Source organism: Panthera uncia, assembly GCF_023721935.1.
Source record: "Panthera uncia isolate 11264 chromosome C1 unlocalized genomic scaffold, Puncia_PCG_1.0 HiC_scaffold_3, whole genome shotgun sequence".
NCBI lineage: Eukaryota > Metazoa > Chordata > Mammalia > Carnivora > Felidae > Panthera > Panthera uncia.
The window spans coordinates 12,084,393-12,106,409 of NW_026057584.1; the positions used below are offsets into that span (position 1 = coordinate 12,084,393).

The following is a 22,017-nucleotide window of genomic DNA, read 5'->3' on the forward strand; positions in this document are numbered from 1 at the left end:
TTTGAGTTCATCGAAAGAAGGATTATCCTAGGTTCACCTGACCTAATCAGATGAGCTCTTAAACCGGGACTGGGCCCTCTCTGGGGTAAGAGATTTTATGAGAAAGAGATTCTCTTACTGACCTTGAAGCTGAATACTGCCGTGGACAAGGCCATACGGCAGGGAGCTGTGGGCACCTCCAGGAGCTGGGAGCGGCCCTGAACAACAGCTAGTCAGAAAGTGGGACCTCGGTCCTCCGGTTGCCAGGAGCTGAATTCGGCCATCAAGCAGCTGGGTTGGAAGAGGACAGAACCCTCGCTGCAGCTTCAGCCAATACCTGATTTCAGCCTGTGCGACCCCAAGGAGAGAACCCCCCACACTGTGTCTGGACTTCTGACCCACACAACTGTTGAGATAGCAAATGGATATTGTTTCCAGGTGCTCAGTTTGTGACGATGGAGTCTATACCATCTCCATGCCGATGACTCTAAAATCTAGACCCTCTTTCCTAACTTCAGTCTGATTCCCAACCACCGACTTGCTGTCTCTGCCTGGACGTCTAAGAGACATGGCAAACATAATGTGTCCCGAACCGAGCTTCCCTCTCTCCTGTCAACCCACTCTTCCTATCCTCCTTTTATGCCCAAAGTGACAACTCTCTACAGTTGCTTACCTCAAGAACTCTGAGTTTTGTTTCACTTTCAATCCGTCAGTTTTAAACTTTGACTCTACTTCTCACTAATGGCTCTGCTGTCACCCTGGTCTTTACCACCCAACGCGTTTCACATGGGCTAGTGCAGCCGTCTAACTGACTTCCCAGATTTCCCCCCGGGTCTCCTACAGTCTGCATTCGATACAACAACTGGAGTGATGTCATTATATGAAAACTCTAGTCAGTCATCTGCGTAGAGCCTTCAGTGGCTCTCCGGTAGACTGAGTTATTAGTCCCTATTCTCATTTCTCCCTTTGTCATATGACTTTGCAGTCCCTCTCACTGGGGGTGAACGAGGTGGCTCCACTCCTTGACTCGGGTCACTTAACTTGCTTCGAGCAAGTAGAGAGAAGTGGGGAGAGGTGTACAGAAATGATAGTATCTCGGTGCTGAGTTTAGGCCTTACGAGTTTCACCGTCTGTACCTCACTGTTGCTGAGAGAACCTTCCCTGGCTGGCTCAGTTGTTCAAGTGGATGAGAGACCCTTGGAGCGGACAAGAACACAGCCTGCCATTTAACGCTGCCCAGATGAGCCCAGCCTAGATTTGTCTGGCTCTAAGCCGACCTGTAGGTATATAAGCCAAATAAATGCTTGTAGTACACACTGAGAGTCCACAATTGTTTCTTTCCAAGCAGTAGCTGACTAAGACAGGCTCAGAAGAGAAGTGAAAGTTCTTCCAGTGGCGTGCAAGGGTCTGCCCATTCCATCCCCACAAGAGACCTCAGTCTCCCTCTCACTTGCTGTAATCCAGCCACACTGGTCTCTTTGCTTGTCCTGGAACTGTCTAGGCCCACTTTTCTGTAGATCTTTGTATTTTTTTCCTCCATTTGGAATCTGTCAGCCCCTGACAACTTTCCCTACTGCCTTCAGGGTTTTGCTCAAATATCATCTTCTCAGTGAGAGCTGTTTGCAATCCATTTTCCATTTTCCTTTGCTGTCTCCCATCCTCGGTCTGTTTTCTCTACAACACATATGACGCTTTACTTTTTACCGTTTGACAGTCTCCCGCCTGCCCGTTCACCCCCACCCCCACACTAGAAGGCAAACTTCGCAAGGGTGGGGGTTTTTATCTGATTTGTTCACTCCTGAATCCCCAGTTTTTGGAATGGAGCTCAATAATATTTATTGAGCATATATTAATTCATTTCTGAGGGAGCCATTTTTTTTTCTCTTCTCATTCTGTATCGTTCTGCCTAAGAACTAATGTCTCAGGAGGAGATTAGGCCTGGTCTGGATCTCAGTCCTACTCCTTGGCCAGAGCAGAGCAGGACATCTTTGTTCATAGTCCCTCCAGTGGGGAGGCAGGATTCCCACAAAGGAACTAGGCATCCTGTAACCTGAACCAGGGGACACAGAAGGCACAAAGCCGAGTAACAGAGAGGAGTCTGATATTCCCAGCCTGAGTTAACTAGGCCCATCCCCATACCATTCTAGAACGTCCATCTCACCGTGTCTGTGGCTCCCATTTTAAGATGCAGTAAAACACCTTAGGAAAGTCCTTGGGGAATTCCAAAGAAACATGGAGAAATTTGAATCTCTTTTCCATGTGCAAATGAAAGAAAAATCTCCGTTTGAAGCCCTTGAGAGAGGTAAGCCCTGGCCCCTGGGATGGGGCACAGAATAGGAAGTATCCTCGGGGAGTTCCAAGAGTTTCCAGCCTGTTGGTATCTGGAATCCCTCACTGAGCCCTTCTGCACCCCCTGGACTTGGCTCCACCAGAGCCACTGTCTCAGACCTCAGAGGCCCATTGGACCTCCACTCCTACTTTCTGGTGAGCAAGTAAGAAGTGAAACGTGGCTTCCACCTGTGGCCAGGGTTGCAGCCTGGGAGACGTACACTTGACCTACTGGGTTGGAATCCCAGCAGCACTTTCCCCGGTTGCCGGTAGCGTGAGGTCCCTGGGACTACAGTGCACTTGACCCAGGTTGAGCACGTGACCGGCTTCTGTGGGGGCAACCCCGGGACCTGACGGCACCGGCAAACGTGTAAAAAGGCATCCTGCGTGCCAGACGCAGAGTGGCTGACCTGTTTGCAGAGTGCAGGTTGTTTGTAAGTTGGAACTTGTCCCTACTTCTGAGGGAGGAAAATCACGCAGCCTTTCTGGGTCAAGAACTTGGCATTTAACAGCGTGCTGAGATTGACTTCCTTCCTTACCAATCTCCCGGTCATTTTGATGGGAACCTCCAGCTGGGATGCCCCTTGTGAAGCTGGAATAAGGTCTTCGATTTAAACAAGAACAAACACTTGGCCCTGGTGTTCCAGAAGCGTGTTGCCAGTGTGCCTTCACCATGGCTCAGTCACTCTGTGGTCTACTTGCAAGATTTCTGTCTAACAGGAGTAAAGAGACTTTGCGTCTCAGCAGCTCATGGAAAAATTGGCTAAGGAAATGAAATTATGTGAACAACTGTGGGCCTTTTGGAGATAGTCGTTATTTAAATCCATTCGTTTATTCTGCATCTTGATAATGTCTATAGACTTGCTGCCATCTCATCTCCTGTTGCCCGTTTAAGCATTTAAAGTTTGACTTACTATGTTAGCACCATAGGTATTTCTACATCCTGGGAATCAGGCTTGAAGGACTAGAGTCTTTGAATAATGATAACAAGAGCAGTTGTGGTGGTAGAGAAGGCAGGAGCAATGGAAACCATCATGATAATCTTAGAAGCGATCATTTTGAGGATTTATTGTTGACTGTGCTGGCACATGCATTATGTCACTTAAGCTTCCAAATCTCTGATTCTTCTCACGTTAGAAAAAGGAAAGTTCACTTAGGGAGTTGTGTTTTGTTTTGTTTTTTTTTAAATTTTTTGATGTTTGTTTATTTTTGAGAGAGAGACAGAGCAGGGGAGGGGCAGAGAGAGAGAGAGAGAGAGAGAGTGAGAGAGAGAGGGAGGGAGACACAGAATCAGAAGCAGGCTTCAGGCTCTAAGCTGTCAGCACAGAGCCCAACATGAACCCACAAACTGTGAGATCATGGCCTGAGCCAAAGTCGGAGGCTTAACTGACTGAGCTGAACCACCCAGGTGCCCCTAGTGAGTGGAGGTTTTAAGGTCAGATAAATACGAGTCTAAATCCCTTCTGCCACTTACTTAACTGGCTGTGTGACCTTGGGCCAGTTACTCAACCTCTCTGTAACCGGGGTGTGGCAATCCCTATCTCAAAAGATCTTTGTGAAACTGAAGCTAACTACGACTATGTACACGGAAGGTTAAGTATGGAGCCAAACGGTCATTTCTTTGTCGACGGAGGCAATGATAATAAATCTACCCCACGTTCCACGTGGCAAAGCTCCTCCTTGTGAATTATCAACGAGGAGTGAAAAATGGGCGACTCGATTTTGACTGATCGTCACTATTTGCTAAGCATTAATAAATGCCGACATTAGAGCCCCTTCCAAGGACTCTGCCCGTAGCTACACCCCCAAATCCGAGACCGGCCGGCCATCAACCATTGCTCCTAAATCCTTCATTACTTTCTCATTAAGGTTTCAGTCCCTGAGCTGTGCCAGCACCGTCAATAAAAAGCGCAGTTCACTTGCCTCCCTTTTAAGAATACTTTGCCCAAGATAATTATAACCCCTGGAAAAGGATGCAAGCAAATTAGCATCATAATCTATGGGAGCAGAAGGCATGGTGGTGATTTTCCCATAAGAAATACTTCTATTTTGGAATTCTCAGCAGTCTACCACTTTCTCTCTCATGAGAGTCAACACAGTTTTGATTTACTGACTCACTGTCCCTGGAGTGTTTTTCTCTGAATTTTAAACCAAAAAAAAAAAAAAAAAAAAAAAAAAAATTAAAAAAAGGAGATAAAGAATTGCAGAAGAAATGCAAGGCAAGAAGGAAAAACGATGAGAAAAAAAGGAAATGAGAGAAAGAAGAGGGAAGGAGAGAAAGAGCTAAAATATTGAAAGTTAACAGTAGAAAATTTCTTTGTCTTTATGTATTTATGAGTTTATTTATTTATTTATTTTGAGAGAGAGAGAGAGAGAGAGAGAGAGAACCCCAAGCAGGCTCTGTACGGTCAGCACTGAGCCTGAGGTGGAGCTCAAACTTACAAACCGTGAGATCATGACCTCAGCCGAAATCAAGAGCTGGACGCTTAACAAACAGAGCCACCCGGGCGCCCCATCAGTTGAAAATATCCTGACTATTTAAGCATTATTGAAATATCAGTAAGTTCGAAGTTTGAGTATTTATTTAGTCTGGAAGTATCCCATTAACCCCACTTTTCAAGTGTTTACTAAGTATTTATTGTGGGTCTAATTTTGCCAGGTGCAAGGGGCGTGGGCAGTCTGGGCCTATCGATGGCTCAGTGTCTGCTCCCTCAACACTTGTGATCTGATTGGGGATATAGAACAATTAGAAAATTAGATATCCTATAATCAAGAAGCAAAACTGACAGAAAGGTAGTTTGTTTTAGTTCCACAGGCTTCTAGAAAGAAAAAGCAAGTGGCCCAGTCAAGTACCTTTCTCTAGGAGAAACTCTGTGCCTATCAGTGTATTAATGGTTCCCTCTTCGGGGCGCCTGGGTGGCTCAGTCGGCTGAACGTCCGACTTTGGCTCAGGTCATGATCTCACGGCTCGTGAGTTCAAGCCCCACGTTGGGCTCTGTGCTGACACCTCAGAGCCTGGAGCCTGCTTCGGATTCTGTGTCTCCCTCTCTCTCTCTCCCCCTATCCCACTCGTGCCATGTCTCTGTCTCTCAAAAATAAATAAACATTAAAAAAAAATTAAAAAAAAAAAGTTCTCTCTTCAGTAAAGTAACATCTTAGCCCGGGTTCTCTTGGGAACACAGGCTGCCAAAGCTGTGTGCAGGGAGTTTATTAGGGACTGTGAACTCAGACAGCGGGGCAAGGGGCAAAGGGGAGTGAGAAGGGGAGTGGGAAGGGAAGGGCATGAAGGAGAGGAAGCCAACATACGCACGTTACTGACCTTGAGTCAGCCAGCATGAAGGGCACCTGGCACTTGACCTTGTGGGGCTTTCTGCTGGAAAATGAAACCAAACCATGGGAAAGTAGGGCAAAAAGTTGAAAATGAGTGAGTTGAATCTTGGGAACTATCATTTCAGCCTCTGAAGAGAACCTTATCCAATATGTCTCAGAACTGTCCACCAAGAAGACCAGAGGGGGTTCTTCATCAACTCGCTCTTGAACACCTTGGTCAAGGGCAACCCCCATGTGCATTGACTCCCTGCCCTTCTGGGTTGCATATAAACGGTCTCTTAGCAGTTCCCATGGGAGAATCAGGCTCTGCACGCAGCGACTGGAGGAAATGGAAGACCCAGGAGTGTTAAGAGCGGTATGGGGGCACCTGGATGGCTCAGTCGGTTAAGCATCTGACTTCGGCTCAGGTCACGATCTCACAGTTCGTGAGTTTGAGCCCCACGTCGGGCTCTGTGCTGACAGCTCAGGGCCTGGAACCTGCTTCGGATTCTGGGTCTCCCACTCTTTCTCTACCCCTCCCCCACTCATGCTCTGTCTCTCTGTCTCTCAAAAATAAATAAACATTAAAAAAGAATTTAAAGAGTGGTATGCAAGCAGAGTCTAGATGCTTATTGGAGCTTTAAACATTCTTGTTATCTGTCATCCTGTGTAATTATTATCCTGCTAAATGCATTTTAGTACACTCAGGAATGTTTTCTTTGATGATAGGTCCAGGAGCTGGCCCAACTTCAGGCATAGCTCTATCCAGGTGCTCAAATAACGTTTCTCAGAACTTGTTTTGTTCTTGATTTTGTTTTTTTCTCAGCTTTTGCCCTCTTTGCTATGTTTTGGTTTCATTTTCTAGCAGGCTCCTTTTCCACGTGGTTGGAAAGGTATTCCCTGGTAACTCATTCGTTCACTTGCCCATTCTTCCTGTTGCTCTGGGGAACATGATTAAATGATTTTCCCAGCTTTGCTTTGCAATTCAGTGTGAACCCATGATGGGTTCTGGTGAATGGAACATGGACAGAGTGATGCGTGGCACCCTTTCTCACGAGCCTTTGCTCTCTCTCTCTCTCTCTTACACTCTTTTTTTTCTAGCTGCCTATAGGTTCAAGGGACGCAGGCAGCAAGGACTCCATGGCCCAGTGATGGAGGGAGCCTGGCTTCCTGCTTCTCTGTATAGAGGGTAACCTACCAAACACCCATAGTGGATTGTTAAGTGAAAAGAAAAAAATGTCTATCGTGTGAAGCCACTGCAATTCTGGTGTTTGTGACTGCAATTAGCCTATCAGAATCCAGCTCTCATGATGCCTCTGTCCATATCGGCTCTTGGAAAGAATTCTCATTATGTCAACTTAAGGTATATGACCACACACTAGAATAATCAGGGTTTTCCAGGGGACTGAAGAGAGGTAGAAACACTTGATTTCCAGCAGAAACAGAGGGAATAGGAGCAAGATAGTTTATAAAATGAAGAGAGGCAAGACAGGAAAAGACGAAGACGCTATGGCAGTTGTTACAAGATCATACGCAAGTTGGCATTGGGTTCCAGACTTGGCTTGACTGTAACTTACATGCAAGGCTGGGGACGTGCTGCTCAACCTCACCGTGCAGTGTGAGAATTGGGCTAGATGGTTTCTTAAGTCTTTTTCAACTTTGAGATTATTGGTAACAAAACGTATCTTTCTTCCTACCATTGGGTATGACGGGGGAAATAATTGCCCTACCCACTTGATAGATGGTTAGTTAAGAAAAAGATTGTGTAGGGATGCCTGGGTGGCTCAGTGGGCTAAGCATCCAACTCTCGGTTTTGAATCAGGTTGGGATCTTATGGTTCATGGGTTCGAGCCCTGCATCAGGCTCCATGCTGTCCACTGTCCCAGCTCTGTCTCTCTCAAAATAAATGAATAAAGTTAAAAAAGAAAAAGATTGAGTATAGATTTAGAAATGGTAGAGACAGGGTCAATTCAGCGGCTGGCAGCCATGTGTGGTGGCCATGTGGGCAGAACTGAGAATAGAGGAATTTAGCAGGAAAATGTAGAAGGAAAGAGGCACGTCTGGGTGGCTCAGTCAGTTAAGCATCTGACTTCAGCTCAGGTCATGATCTCACAGTTCATGAGTTCAAGTTGCATGTGGGGCTCTGTGCTGACAGCTCAGAGCCTGGAGCCTGCTTTGGATTCTGCGTCTCCCAGTCTCTCTGCCCCTTTGCCGCTCACACTCTGTCTCTCTCTGTCTCTCAGAAATAAATAAACTTGAAAAAAAAATGTTCTTGTTTAAGCAAAAAAGAAAACGTAGAAGGAAACAGAATGTTTCCAGGAGCACGAACAGTGCCTGAAAGGTGCAAGGCAGTAAGAAGCGACATTTATAAAGATTTACAGGGATAATAGCAAAGGACCAAAATAAACAGCAATAGCCACCTGCGGAGTCACTTTGGAACTATAAGGTCTTAGCCATAAGAACATGGTGGAATGTAACAGAAGGGGAAAGGGTGGAAAGAATCAGGATTGACAAGCTGAGATGCAGACCTAGTCAGTCCTGAACAGATGAACTTTACCTTATTTTTTTATGTTTATTTATTTTGAGAGAGAGAGGGCACGAGTGAAGAAGGAGCTGAGAGAAAGGGAGAGAGAGAATCCCAAGCAGGCTCTGTGCTGTCAGCACAGAGCCTGACATGGGGCTCGATCTCACGAGCCAAAATCAAGAGTTGGGGACTTAACCAACTGAGCCAGCCAGGTGCCCCCACCTAATTATATTTTTGAAATGAATTGGATGATGTCTCTTAATTTTTCTCATACTACTTTCTAATCAGGGGTCCTATTTTGAATCTAAGTTGATGTCTATGCAAGTGGGGGAAGCCCAGACATGAGGGACCAAGTTGTGTCCTGGGAGAGGGATGCTTTTGAGAAAAGATCTAGGGTCACATTCTATTTTTTTTAAAGTTTGTTTGTTTATTTATTTATTTATTTATTTATGAAATTTATTGTCAAATTGGTTTCCATACAACACCCAGTGCTCATCCCAACAGGTGCCCTCCTCAATGCCCATCACCCACTTTCCCCTCCTTCCCACCCCCCATCAACCCTTCAGTTTATTCTCAGTTTTTAAGAGTCTCTTAGGTTTTGCCTCCTTCCCTCTCTGTAAGTTTTTTTCCCCCTTCCCTCCCCCATGGTCTTCTGTTAAGTTTCTCAGGATCCACATAAGAGTGAAAACATATGGTATCTGTCTTTCTCTGTATGACTTATTTCACTTAGCATCACACTCTTCAGTTCCATCCACGTTGCTACAAAAGGCCAGATTTCATTCTTTCTCATTGCCAAGTAGTATTCCATTGTGTATATAAACCACAATTCTTTATCCATTCATCAGTTGATGGACATTTAGGCTCTTTCCATAATTTGGCTATTGTTGAGAGTGCTGCTCTAAACATCGGGGTACAAGTGCCCTTATGCATCAGCACTCCTGTATTGGGGTCACATTCTAGATTCAACAGAACATGATTCAGTGTTTTGGGACAATCTGTAGAGACACTCGTCATGGTGACAGATCTTATAAACGCACATCTGAGTCGTGGGGAGCTGTGAAACCAAAAACACAGGGAGAACTGCATTCACTAAAGCTGTTTAACACACTCCTTTCTTCCTGATCCATCAAATATTTGTTGAACACTTACTATGTGCCAGCGCAGACATTGGGAAATAGTGACAGGTGACTGCCTTAGCTGATTTCCAGGCAGGTAAGACCCCGGGGGGAACAAAGTCACCCAAGAAAATGTCACCTGGAGATGAGGAAACAATCAGATTAATGAAATGGACCAGGATTAGCTGCTTGCAGGGGCCAGATTTCTTGGTGAACCAGCCATGCAGGGAACAGAGTGTTTCAGGCAGTGGGGATAACAGTTGCAAAAGCCCTGAGGAAGGAAGGAGCTGGCATGTTCTATAACCTGAAAGGAGGCCAGAGTGACCACAGCACAGTGAACAGGGTTAGAGAGACAGGAAGCGCACTGGTCATGTAGCAGGATTTCTTAACCGCGGGTCTATTATTGTCATTTGGGACCGGAAAATTCTCTATTGTTGGAGGTTGTCCTGTGCATTGCAGGATGTTTTGCAGCCTCTCTGGCCTCTACCCACTAGATGCCAGTAGTACCCCCCAGTTGTGACAGACAACAATGTCTCCAGACATTGCTGCGTGTGTTTTGGGGGTTAGAACCAAAGGGAAGGTAGAACACCAAGGAGGGCTACTAGAATGTGAAATGGAAGAGGAGAAGGGCATTGTGATGGTTAATTTTACATGTCCACCGGCTGGGTCAATGGTGCTCAGCCATTTGGTCAGATTGTATCCCAGATATTTCTGTGAAGGTATTTTTAAGATGAGATTAACATTTAAATCAGTAAACTTTGAGTAAAGCATTTTACCCTCCATAATGTGGTGGGCCTTGTCCAATCAATTGAAGTTCATAAGAGAAAAAAGACTGACCTTTTCCTCCAAAAGGGAATTCTGCCAATATACTGCCTTTGGACTTGAGCTTCAACATCAATTCTTCCTTGAGTCCCCAAGCCTTAGATGAGTCTTTGGACTTACCAGTCCACATAATTTCATGAACCAATTCCTTAAAATAAATTCTCTCTCTCTGTCCAGATATCTATATCTATATCTATATCTATATCTATATCTATATAGATATTCTAAAAATTCTAACCTGACAAGTGCCACTGCCTTGGAGGTTGGGGCTAGAGGGTAGGGGAAATAGTGGGGGTGGCTGGAGCCCAACCAAGAGCTTCGAGAACACCACATTGAACAGATGCTTTGTCAGGGAGGGCAGTTGTTTTTGCAGTGGGGCCAGAGTGGGGCCAGCAGTTAGACAGTCTCAGAGATCTTTATGGTTGAGGGAGGCCTCAGTGAGAGCTTGTAGGAGATGGCCCTACCAAAGTAGGGCAGAGAAGCTTGTCCATGGTGCACATGAGGTCCTCTGGGGACCCTCCTACTAATGAGCAGGCAGGACTTTTGGTGGGGCCGAACACAACGTCAGGAGAGGCGATAGTCAAGGAAATACAGCCACTGCCATTTGGTGATGATATTTTAACTCCCAGGCTTGTGCACAGAAACTGGGGATGTACATATATGAGAAAGACCTCAGTGTAGGTGTAATTTATTCCCTGGTGGTCTCACAGCAGTGCCCAGGTGCAGACAGACTCCCTGCTTTCACCCTGATTCAGAGGTAACAAAACCAGAGTCTAGGAAGCAGGGACAAACATACCAGCACTTTCCACCTCTGGGAGCACACTTAAAGAGGTACGTCCGTCGCCAAATGAATATACCTGACTTTTAATGCACAAAAACAAAGGACACATCATCTCACCGGACACCTGGGAGCGGGATTCTTTCCCAAGAGAGGCCAGAGGGGCGAGGAAAAGTGGTTTTTCCTCTCCTTCCTGCTAGGAAAACACTAGAGCTGGCTGATTCAAAGGGGAGATTGAAGAGAAGCTTCTTTTTATAGATGTTGGTTTTGGAGTGCGTTCCAGCAAAATCGTCACAGGTGTCCATCCCGTCTACTCAGTAAACTTGCTGTGACCTGACCGTAAGGGGAAGCTTTGGCGGCCTCCACTCCTGGGCTATGTTGCTGACCCAACCTGAAACCCTTCTTTAGGGTGAGTCAGCAACATATCCCATGACTTTTGGGTGATAGGTTCTTTTATATAAGACCATACAGCAAAAGGCCCTTTCTGCATCGTGTTGAATTTCCCAGAGGCTACGACCAGGGATTAGACCGAGGTAAAGAAATTCAAGAGATACTGCTAAAAAGCATTGAGGAATTCATAACTTGGCTCCGTCATGCCCTTCAAGCATTTGTGGAGAGCAAATAAGACCGTGGGTAATTGAGAATAAAATGTGTTGCTTTTCACACATTGGAAGAACTCAAGTGAAAATAAATCCCTTTAAACATTTTAATTTCAATTAACTTCATATTATAAGACACACACATACACAGTCACACATTTTTTTGGCTTGCCTTCCTTTTGCTATGGATGTAGTTCTCCAAACCCACTGTTACACCAGCACATGAAAGTTTCTCTGAAAAATTATCCAATTTATAACCTAAATATAAAAATCTCAAAAAAAAAAAACAACTATGTCAACACATAACTAACGAAATAGTTTTGATCTTTACTGGTCTGGCCTTTGTTTGTTTGTTTGTTTTGGCCTTCTGATGCTCATTCTAGGTCACTGGTGACCTATTTTTCACCCTACTGATGCTGCTCATGGCTAACCCTTCTGTTGGTAATGGTGGCTCTCTCTAGGTGCTGCATACACTCTAATGCTCTCCTTTCTTAGGTATTGATCTCAGACACTTCAACGCCATGACGACCCAACATCATGGTTGACAACTGCCGGTCTAGTGTATAAGACAGATGATCAAGGTGATAGGACCACGTGATCTCAGATTCTAACTGGTAGGTTAGTATCATCCAGATCTGTTCATTTCAGCATTTTACTTAAATAGAAGGCACAGTTTGGTCAACCCTGAACAAAAATGGATATTCCTGGATGAGGAATTGTTTGTAGCAAAAAAAAAAAAAAAAAAAAAAAAAAATCAAACAAAAACAAAAACAAATCTTGTTCTTTGCACTCAAGAAATCCGGTCAGGGCCGGGGAGCCTGGGTGGCTCAGTCGGGTAAGCGTCTGACTTCGACTCAGGTCATGATCTCATGGTTCATGAGTTGAAGCCCTGTGTTGGGCTCTGTGCTGACAGCTCAGAGCCTGGAGCCTGCTTCAGATTCTGGGTCTCCCTCTCTCTGTGCCCCTCCCCTGCTCACACTCTGTCTCTCTTTCTTTCTCTCAAAAATAAATAAAACATAAAAAAAAAAATCTGGTCATGGTCAAATCCAACAGGTGACATGACTAGTTCTGTGACTGAGCAGATGACTCAACTTATTCTGCATTTCAGGTTCCCTGTCTATAAAGCAGGGCTAATAATAATCAGCCCTAATTCACACACAGGGTTGCAGTAATCACAAGCAGTGAGATAAGAGAAAGTGGTTGTAAGTTTGAAAGCATGCCAGGCTCATGTAAGATGGCATTCAGTCACTAATAATTATTGAACAGTCACTAATGTACTGTCACCCTTCGTGTGTTAAGCTCCAAGTTCAATATCCAATATTGTATAAATAGGTAAGACGTGGTCCCTGCGTCTAGTGACTGCACGAGGAGAAGCCCATGACATAAGAAGAAACTAGCATCCTCTCACATTACATAAATTTCACATTACTGAGAAGTAGTGAGGATTGAAACTCTGTGATTAATCCTTTTCACAGACATTTAAATAGCATTGATTGAATGTTTGTGCTTCGGGTTCAATTTTGTTTTTGAGTCAAGGTGGTAAGGTTGACACCTTTACTTAATTTATTAAGATAGAACTTTGCTTTAAATTACAAAAAAAACACCCTATATTCATTTAAACTAAAGACTGCAGAAAGTAGAAATTGTAGGTCCTTTGGTTCTATGTTTGAATCCCCAGCTACAGCTCTGATGCCTTAGACTGACAATTGCTTATCGTTAAAGTGAGGCTAATAAATACGGATGCAAAAATCTTATGGGAATTATGAGGAAAGTGATTTAAAATGCCAAGGATAATATTTGGTGGGTGTTTAATAAATGCGGGTTCTTTTCTCCTTCCTTTATTTTGAAAGTTAATTTGAGTGGAATTAACTTTATATGTAATATAGTCATCTGAAGAAAGCCCAATCTGTAATGAATATATATTTGGCTCACTTTTCAGGTTCCATTTGTGCATAACGAATGCTTCCAATTCTCAAGTGCCCGGCGGAAGGGCCTTCTACGCCATTTTACAAATGAACATGCTCAAGGACTTTTCAGACAGTTGATCATTAACTCTCAGGAAAGGCCTGACCCTCACATTCTCCTGGCTGCTTCACATTTTTTGAGGAAAAGGTACATTTGAAAAATTGTCTTTTTGTTTGTTGAATAACTTTAATCTCCAACCAGTCATTTCTTTTTCCCGCGGGCACAAACACACTAAAGTGTCCTCTCTGAGTATTTAAAGACCGAAGCAGTCAAAATAAGTCAAGAGTGAAGCTCCACTTGTATTATTCTGCAGGAGTGGTTTTAGTGTAAATGATGGAAAGACATCTTGCTGGTTGGCTAGGAAAGCGAAGAGGTTTTCTCTTGTACCTCACGTGGTATGACTCAGGGCATCTCAGATGTAGTAACTACACTAATGAAAATAGGTGCCGTTTGCTCCTCAGTTAAAGTAGGAGGTCCCTAAGAAGAGTGGCTATGCTGAAGGCCATTTCTAGAAAGTCCGCCATGGGGTAGAATGGTTCTCATGGTGACACATGAAAATCTCAGCTTTTCTTTAAAGAGTGTCCCACACAAAGCCTGCACTTTGGTGTCACAGAGTCAGTTTCCCACCGGACTCCACATCCTGCCCCGTGATCTAGGCAAGCTGGTGGCCTTTTCTGAGCCTCAGTGTCATTTGTGATGGGGGCGGCGCTCACGAGAAAGTTGAGAGGAGAGCAGGAGAAAATATATTCATATTTCTGGCATACAGTAGGCATGTAATCTCTGCTCTTTTACTCTCTGGCTCCCCTCACTAAACATGTTAGGCTAGATAGTTTTCAAACTGAATGTCTGGCCTTTTACGTATGGCAAGCTACAAAGTGCTTTCATATACATTATCTCCGTTGGTTTTCCAAAACAACCCTGTGAGGTCAGTGGGCTTGGACTTAATATCAACACTATTTTATACATAAAGAAACTGCTCAAAGAGGTTATGAGAATTAGCTACCCTAACTCACTTGGCTGGTGAAGGAAGATGCAGGGAGAGGGTCCAGGCCTTTTGGTACCCATGTCTGCGCTGGACCGTCCCCCCGCTTTGTAACCCCAGTTTTGCCGACGATCCAAATGGCAAACTTGAGTGGATTCTTCTTGTTCTCTCGTGATAACTGTAGCAGTCAGGGTTCACCCAGAGAAGCAGAACCGGTATCAGATTTATTACCAGGAATTGGCTTGCCCAATTGTGCGGACTGGCTAAGCAGGTCTGGAGTCTAGTGGGGGGAGGGGTCAAGAAAGGAAGGTCACCGAGATGCCAGAATCGCAAGAAGCGTGGAGCCCCAACTTGGAGTCTCTGAATTCAGGGAGGGTCCCCGCCTTCTTTTAAAGGGCTTCCTACCCATTAAGTCGGGTCCACCCGGATGACCTCCCTATGGAGCAACTGGAAGACAGCTAATTAGAAAGACCTTGATGATATCTGCAAAATCCCTTCACAGCAGCACCCACGTTAGTGTTTGACTGAATCACCGGGAGAAGGCATGCGTCTGCCATCACATGGCCTCTGCCCACCTTCCTTTCCCCAAATTCCCGGGAGAGGACATCCCTTGGAGTCCACGCTCACCAGAACATACTAGAAACGGAATCCTTGGGATCCTACTCCGTTGAGCCGAGTTGAAAAAAAATCACACAGCCATTGTAATAACACCCAGAAGCCCACCTCTGAAAGGTGGTTTTCTAGTAACGTATTTCTGTGGCCGTCGTGCACACGTTCTGGTCACCGTGAGGGAAGACTGGGGAAGTGATTGCTCATGAGTTTACCCTTCGCGTTTTCTGCTATCAGGTTCCAGGGACAGAGGTGTTACGCTCACAAGCTCTTGTGGATTGGATTTCTGGGACATTCCCAGAGAAGTTGCTCAGACACGGTGAGCATCTGGTGGTAGTTACGGTGGGCGCGGGACTCACAGCTGAACTTGAGGTATGTCACTGTGTCAGGCAAAGCCAAAAGGAAGCAAACCCAGCTGAACCAAATAAAAATGACAACTATAGCCATAGGTCAACAAGCAAGATCGGCAGCAATGATAACGAACGGCACTAGGGCTTTTTCATGTGTAAGGTTTTTGTTCTTGAGGACTAGAATTATTTGGTGATGCTGAAAACAATCAAGGATGGCATACCTGGGGACAGACCAGCCGTGTGCCTTTATCAAGCACTGGATGCTCTTTTGTCTTTGTGCCTGGTGGAATATTCCACTACAAAGTGGTATTAGTTGATTCTTCAGAGAAACAGAACCAATAGACGTGTGTAGACACACACACACACACACACACACACACACGCGTGCGCACGCACACACACACACACACACACACAGAAATTTATTGTAAGGAACTGGCTTATGTGATTTTGCAGACTGACAGGTCCCAAGATCAGCAGTCAGCCAGCTGGAGACCCAGGAGAGTCAATGTCTCAGTTTGAATCCCAAGGCAGAAAAAAAAAAAAAATCCATGTTCCAGCCCAAAGGCAGTCAGACAGGACGAATTTAGGGGAGGCTCAGCCTTCTGTTATTTAGGCCTTCCTTCAACTGCTTGGATGAGGCCCACCCGAATTAGAGAAGGAAATCTGCTTCATTCATTCGATCAATTTCAATGTTAAATTCATACAAAAGCACCCTCACAGAAACACCAGGATAATGTTTGACCAGATATCTGGGTCGCCTGTGGCCTAGTCAAGTTGACTCAGAAAATTAATCCTCATACTAGTTTTAGTTTATAGCAAACACAAAAGAAATTCCCCCAAAAGAGCTCTACTCCTTTTTTCTCAGGATCCCTGGACTTTTCCTCTGGTTTTCTCAGCTCAGAGCATTCCAAATGTGTTTTCCTTCAAGCCCCCCACGACTTTTGTGTGTGTGTGTGTGTGTGTGTGTGCACGTGTGTTTTGCCCAGAAACATAAAGTCGAGCTCTACTGCCGGTGTTGTTACCTGGGACAGCCGTCTATCAGTTACCCATGCAGCAGGGATTATCCCCGTGTCAGCACCAGCTGGTGGGAAGGTATTACCCTCAGGCATCCTTGTTGCCGAGCTCTGGTTGCTGTACTCAGTCCGTGCTGAGAGGACCCCTACCCTGGAAGTAAAAGTTTAGTGAGTGTGGCATTCAGGAACACATATATGAGAGGTTTGGGGGAGATTGCAAAAATGGCCCCAGGTTTTCATGCCTGCAGTGTGACTTTGCAGCTCCTCTTATCAATAAGCGGGTTTTTATTTCTCCACTTCTTGAAATAGGTTGGCCTTGTGACTTGCTTTGGCTACAGAACGCATGGAAGTGATAATGTGCTAGTTTTGAGCTCAGGCTCCAAGAGGCCTTGCATACTTCCATATTTTCCTCTTGGAGCCCTGTCCAGATAATCTATGAATAAGCTCCCGCCAGCCTGTTGGAGGATGAGGGAATGTGGAACAGAGATGAGCCGTTGCAGCTGAAACATTTCTAGACCAGCCTCCCTCAACTGGCCTAGTTGCCAACCACAAATGCATTAATGACCCCCGCCGGGACCAGAAGAGCTCCCCAGTTGAGCACTGATCACAGCCCCAATTACCAGGCTGAAGAGCTATGAGCTACAGAAGTGGCTATTGTTTTAGGTCATTAAGTTTTGGGGTGGATTGTTAGTGTCTTCGAATTTCAGCATATGAGACCGGATGACGTAAGACACTAGGCTTTGCGTATCTGTTTACATAGCAGTTCTATGGATCCCTAAAGGTTTAAGGAGGTGTGGCTCTGGCTTCCCTCTTACTCTTGTTCAAGTAAATGCAGGTTCTAACTGGCCAAGTGGCCTGAGCAGGTGATAACTACACTCATTTCCTACTGCATTTATAATCTCCTGCTGAATTTCCGTGACCTCAGTGGGGTCACAGATTTGAAGAATTATAGAGCGATTTGGTGGAGGTGAAAGAACAATTTCAGAGGAGATTCATAGATTCTGATGACTATGAATCATACCTTAAGAATTTGTGGCTACCTTTGAAGTGCAAACCACAGGATGTATCTGATTTATTCAGCATCTGTGCTATTCCTGTGGTTCAGTTTCCAAAAGACCTGACTAAGCTGAAAATGAAATGTGCCCCCAACAAGACCATTGGTAAAAAACGTTGGGTGTGTTAACCAGAATTTTTCTGAATTTTCTGGCCACATGGCCAAAATCTCGCTCAAGTGTGGGCTTTATGGAAATGACTTTGGGGAAATGTTTTCTTTTATGAGGCTTTTAAGATCAAAGCTGAATCTCTCCTAGAGATATAGATTGTGATTCAGAAATGCCATGTGCCCTAACTGAATGTACTCCTGAGATTCTTCCGAATAGTTCAGTTTAATAGAAGTTTCTTTACTGACTGATTAAGATGTGCAAGTGATGGCCACCTGACTGACAAGGATGGAGTGTTGAGTGTGTTTGGTTGAAAAACGTTTTTGTTTTGTTTTGTTTTGTTTTTAGTTCGCTTTCTATTGAGTAAAAAGAAAGCATATACCAGAGTGTTCTCTAATTCTAAACCTAATCCAGTTATATATAATCTGGTAGACAGTTGAGTGAAACCCAATGAATGTTTTTCATTTACTTTACTTGCTTTGTTGAGTTGAAGGGCCTGGTGTAATACTATGTAACTTTCTAGGAATTATGTATCGGTTGAAACGATTAGGCAATTTGTTGGAGAAATCTCGTGGCTTTACCCCCCCCCCCCACAGCAACCTGCTCGTTTTTGAAATATTTTCTATTATGATTGAAAAAAGATCCTGTTTTTCAGCTGACAAATGACCCCATCCTTCCTCAGAAACGTATTCCCTTTAGAGGCCTATTTCATTTTGGCAAAAGACGCTCTACCTTCCTAAGGGAGGACGTTATGCTTTTGGCTGAGGCAAGCCCAGACTTGAAATGAAAAAAGCTATTGATTAGCTTATTACCATTATTATTAATAGTGGTAGTAGTTACTATATTTATTGGGTCTGGGGCAAGACACTAAGTAAAATTACCCATATCGTCATCTCCTTTAATACCCACAACAACCCTCTGAGACAGGCATTGCTATTATCCCCATTTTCAGATGAGGAAACGGAGGCAGAGAGAAGTCAAATGGCTTCCCCACATGGCTTAGTGGGAAAATGGAAGAGGTGGGGCCCGAACACAATTTTGTTAGGCTCAAACCTCCTCGCTTTTTCCAAATACTCTATGATATTAAATCAAGTACTAAAGAATCTCTTTCTTTTTCTTATTTTATCAAAATATGATGGTTAGTGGCAGCTCCTTTGCACAGGCAAAGTGGGTGATTAAAACTGTACAGGAGAAAAAATGAATTTCCCTCTACCTTCCTGAGCTCTTGGCTGAGACCCCTGCAATAAAAGACCAAAAGATCAACAAGAGAAAAACAAGTTTATTAGTAACATGTAGCCTCATAGATAAATGTGAGACACCCAGGGAAAATGAGTAATTCAGAGAGGCGGCTTACAATTTAGGCTTAAATACCACCTTCACAGGGAAAAGGGGAGGGAGGAGGCAGGCCTCTTCGGGGAGAGTAAATGATTTCTGGAAAAGATGGTTTGGGATGGAGATTGCCTGGGTGTGAGGTCCGCCTACAGTGTCCTCCCCTGGAACAAGACTCCATCTTCCTTGGGGGATGAACTTCCTGGGCAGAAATTTGTACCAACTGACTTGCTCCTGGAGGATGCGTCTTTAGGCAGATGGGAGTTCAGAGAAGGCCTTTCCTTGCCTTGGCTGTTGTTCAAGCGCCTGCGGCTCGAAACAACGGCTATCCTCCGGTGGCATATTTTGGAGTGGCAGGTCCTGTGACCCTTCAAAACTGAATGTCCGTTGGTTTAGCTTTTGGTCAAGGGACCTTGTGTGCTCACTCCTAGAATAGAGAAGGCGGGATGAGGTCAAGTTCAACACCTCTGTTGGGTCCTATTCTGCGGGATCTTTTAGAGTCTAGATGCCATTCCCGGCTGAAAATGTTGCCCCTATCCCAGAGATGGGATGGGAGGGGGCGGGGGGGTGGAGGAAGAGAGGAAGAACGTGGTGGTGGAAGAGAGAGGGAGAGATGGAGACTGAGAGAGAGCTACAACCAACCACTGACCGTCTGACATCTTTCTACGTTCCATCGCTTGCAGCCAGGACGCGACCGTGCACCCCTTAGGATTTCGGCTGCATCGCCTGAAAAAGGAAAGGTCATACATAACACATGGTAAGGTGTGGCCTCTTTCTGGTCTCGTTCTAATAAATTCCATACACAGCTGGTTTCATTTCCGCCCAGCCGTTCGCCCGTCAGAGGCAACTGCAACCGGCCGCCGTGTCTCCACCAGCCAAGCACGTGTTAGTCGCCACGTGGGCCAAGGCCGTGTGACCCCTGTCCCGCAAAGCCCACGAGGTGCAGGCATTTTGAAATGTCTTAGAGCAAAAGCCCCAGTGGGGCCTTCTCTTGCAGGACTGACTTCCTGGCTGGAGGGAAACTCACGGCCGATGCCTTTCCCAAGCGAGAGACACGTTGGTGACATTTCCCTGCAGAAACCCGGACTTTGCGAGTGGGGCGAATCCCACGGTGCGGGGGAGGTGGCAGATGGGTTCCGATGGGTCCACGGCATCGTGTGTGGATGTGTGCCCGGGGCTGCCGTGGAGAAAGCCTCCGTCCGACATAGGAGAGGGAAGCTCCCCTTTCTCAGGGACGATTCACCCGCTCCACGTTTGCAGGGTGGTTCGCACGCCTGCCTGGCGGAACAGGAAGGCCCGTATTGTGCTCAATTGTTTTCCTGAATGCCTTTCTCAACAACAGCAGAAGGAAACATTACCGTTTGGCCTCAAGCCATCCAGGCCACTCGGTACTAACAGCGCTTAGAATGTCAAAGTCGAGCTCAGCCTAGGCAGGCAGGGACCCACGACCGCAGTTTATTTCTGTCTGTGTTTCAGATTAAACGGCTGCCTCTCGCAGCAAACAATCCCGGGTGATTTAAGACAACGGGAACTCCCTTTTACTAGAAACAGCCCGACCCAAAGTCTGACCGTTTGTTTTATGAGCCTGTTTCTTGGCCAGTAACCCCGAGGGTGGGGGTGGGGGTGGGGGTGGGGGGGCGGCTGACACCACCACCCATTGAGTCGCTTGAATAATGTATGAAAGGCTCTGCAAGCCAGCTACCTCCTTCTTGGATCCAATAGTTCCGGGAGACTGGACGGGTGGGGAAAGTGTGGCCTGGGGAAAAGCCGAAGGAGGAAACCAGAAGGTTCTTGAACACAGGAAGGGAAGAGAAAGAGCTTGCCCCCGCCTGGGGCTCTCTAGCCTCTGGGTGGAATTATGGGGACAGTAAGGTCCTAGTAATGGCGGTGATGCTCCTCGGTGACCTTACCTCCCACCTGCACTCTGGAAAGTCCCTCCCCATCACGCTGAGGGTCTCCTGCTGGGTGATGTCCCTCCTGTGCTCAGTAACACGTCTGGATCCTTCTTCCTCCTTGGACACCTTTGTCCCCTGCCTCTTTCTCAGCTGCTGCTGCTGTTCCTGAAAAGCCTACCCCATTGGGCTCAGGGGCCAGAAAATAGGGTCTGGGGATAGAGTAGCGAGGATGCTTCTCTCCTAAAGCCAGAAGTGCTCGGGGTCCCAGCAGCCCTCACTGTTGCACTGTCTAAAAGCATCCTTCTTGCCAGTTTCTTAAACTTCTCTCCACTGAGGTTTAAGCTGGAGGCCATGGTGGGGGTGGGGGGGTGTGGAGGGAACGGCAGCAGGAGGCAGGCAGATTCTACTCCAGATCCTTCCTCCAGGTCTCCTGGCTCCCGGTCCTGTCCCTGTTCCTTCTTTCAGGTTCTCCGGAACCGGCTCCATCCGCTCCTCCGGCCCCGGCCCCGAGCAGCTCACAAAGAGGTAACCCGCTGCAAAGCGAGAGCCGTGGCGGGTTTCTTGGCCCACCTGCTCTGACACCAGGAAAGCTGAAATCAGTTTGGGCGCACCCAGAAAATCTGCCTCGTGAGCTTATTCCATATCCTCGGGGAGTTTTTGTCAGTCTGTATTAATACATACCCAAAGCAGGTGGGTTACCAAGAAGTGAGCCACGCTCAAAATAGTTGGGGCGACTCGACTAAAGCAAACAGGTGCCTTGCCGGAGGCTTCTCCGAGACGTAACCGTGCAGCTGTGCGCTGTGGTTTTGCAAAGAGGTCAGGCTGTGCAGGGGTAGCTTGTGCCTTAACCTGGTTAAGTCCTTCCTACACTCTCTGGTTCCGGAGGGGGAACTCTAGGCAGGTGCGTTTCCTACAACTGAGTGGTCCTTTCTTAGAGAATGCAGATTCACTGGATAGCAAGCTTTGTGGCTGCCTCCAGCACCCCTAAATGCACTGGGGGGAGGCAGGGGGACGTCCAAGCTCAGGAGAAGGGCAGGCTTACAGCTCTCAGAACCCAGGGCAGGGTAACATGTGTGCTGCCGAAGGTGGAAGCAGCCAGAGTTCAGATTTAGTGCACTTCACTGGGGATGGGCTGGAGGTGGGGGGTGGGGGGCAGCCATTATGATGGCAGGTTCCAGCAGGGCAGCTGGTTGAGAAGGGGCCAGAAGCCTCATCCTTTTAGCGGAGCTGACTGGGAGAGTCAGGGTTCCCAACGAA

General features: G+C 46.2%; 1 long non-coding RNA gene across 2 annotated transcripts in view; it reads left to right on the forward strand.

Moving 5' to 3' along the window:
* Positions 1 to 22,017, forward strand: part of LOC125911125 (uncharacterized) — a 37,002-nt gene that overhangs the window by 9,616 nt on the left and 5,369 nt on the right. Inside the window, exons 2-6 of one of the 2 annotated variants that reach the window (XR_007454265.1) lie at positions 11,950 to 12,072; positions 13,394 to 13,566; positions 15,248 to 15,329; positions 19,549 to 19,622; positions 21,226 to 21,285. This is a non-coding gene — a long non-coding RNA (uncharacterized LOC125911125). Of the gene's footprint in view, positions 1 to 11,786; positions 12,073 to 13,393; positions 13,567 to 15,247; positions 15,330 to 19,548; positions 19,623 to 21,225; positions 21,286 to 22,017 lie in introns of those variants that run through there. The other variant, XR_007454264.1, reaches the window with a different exon arrangement.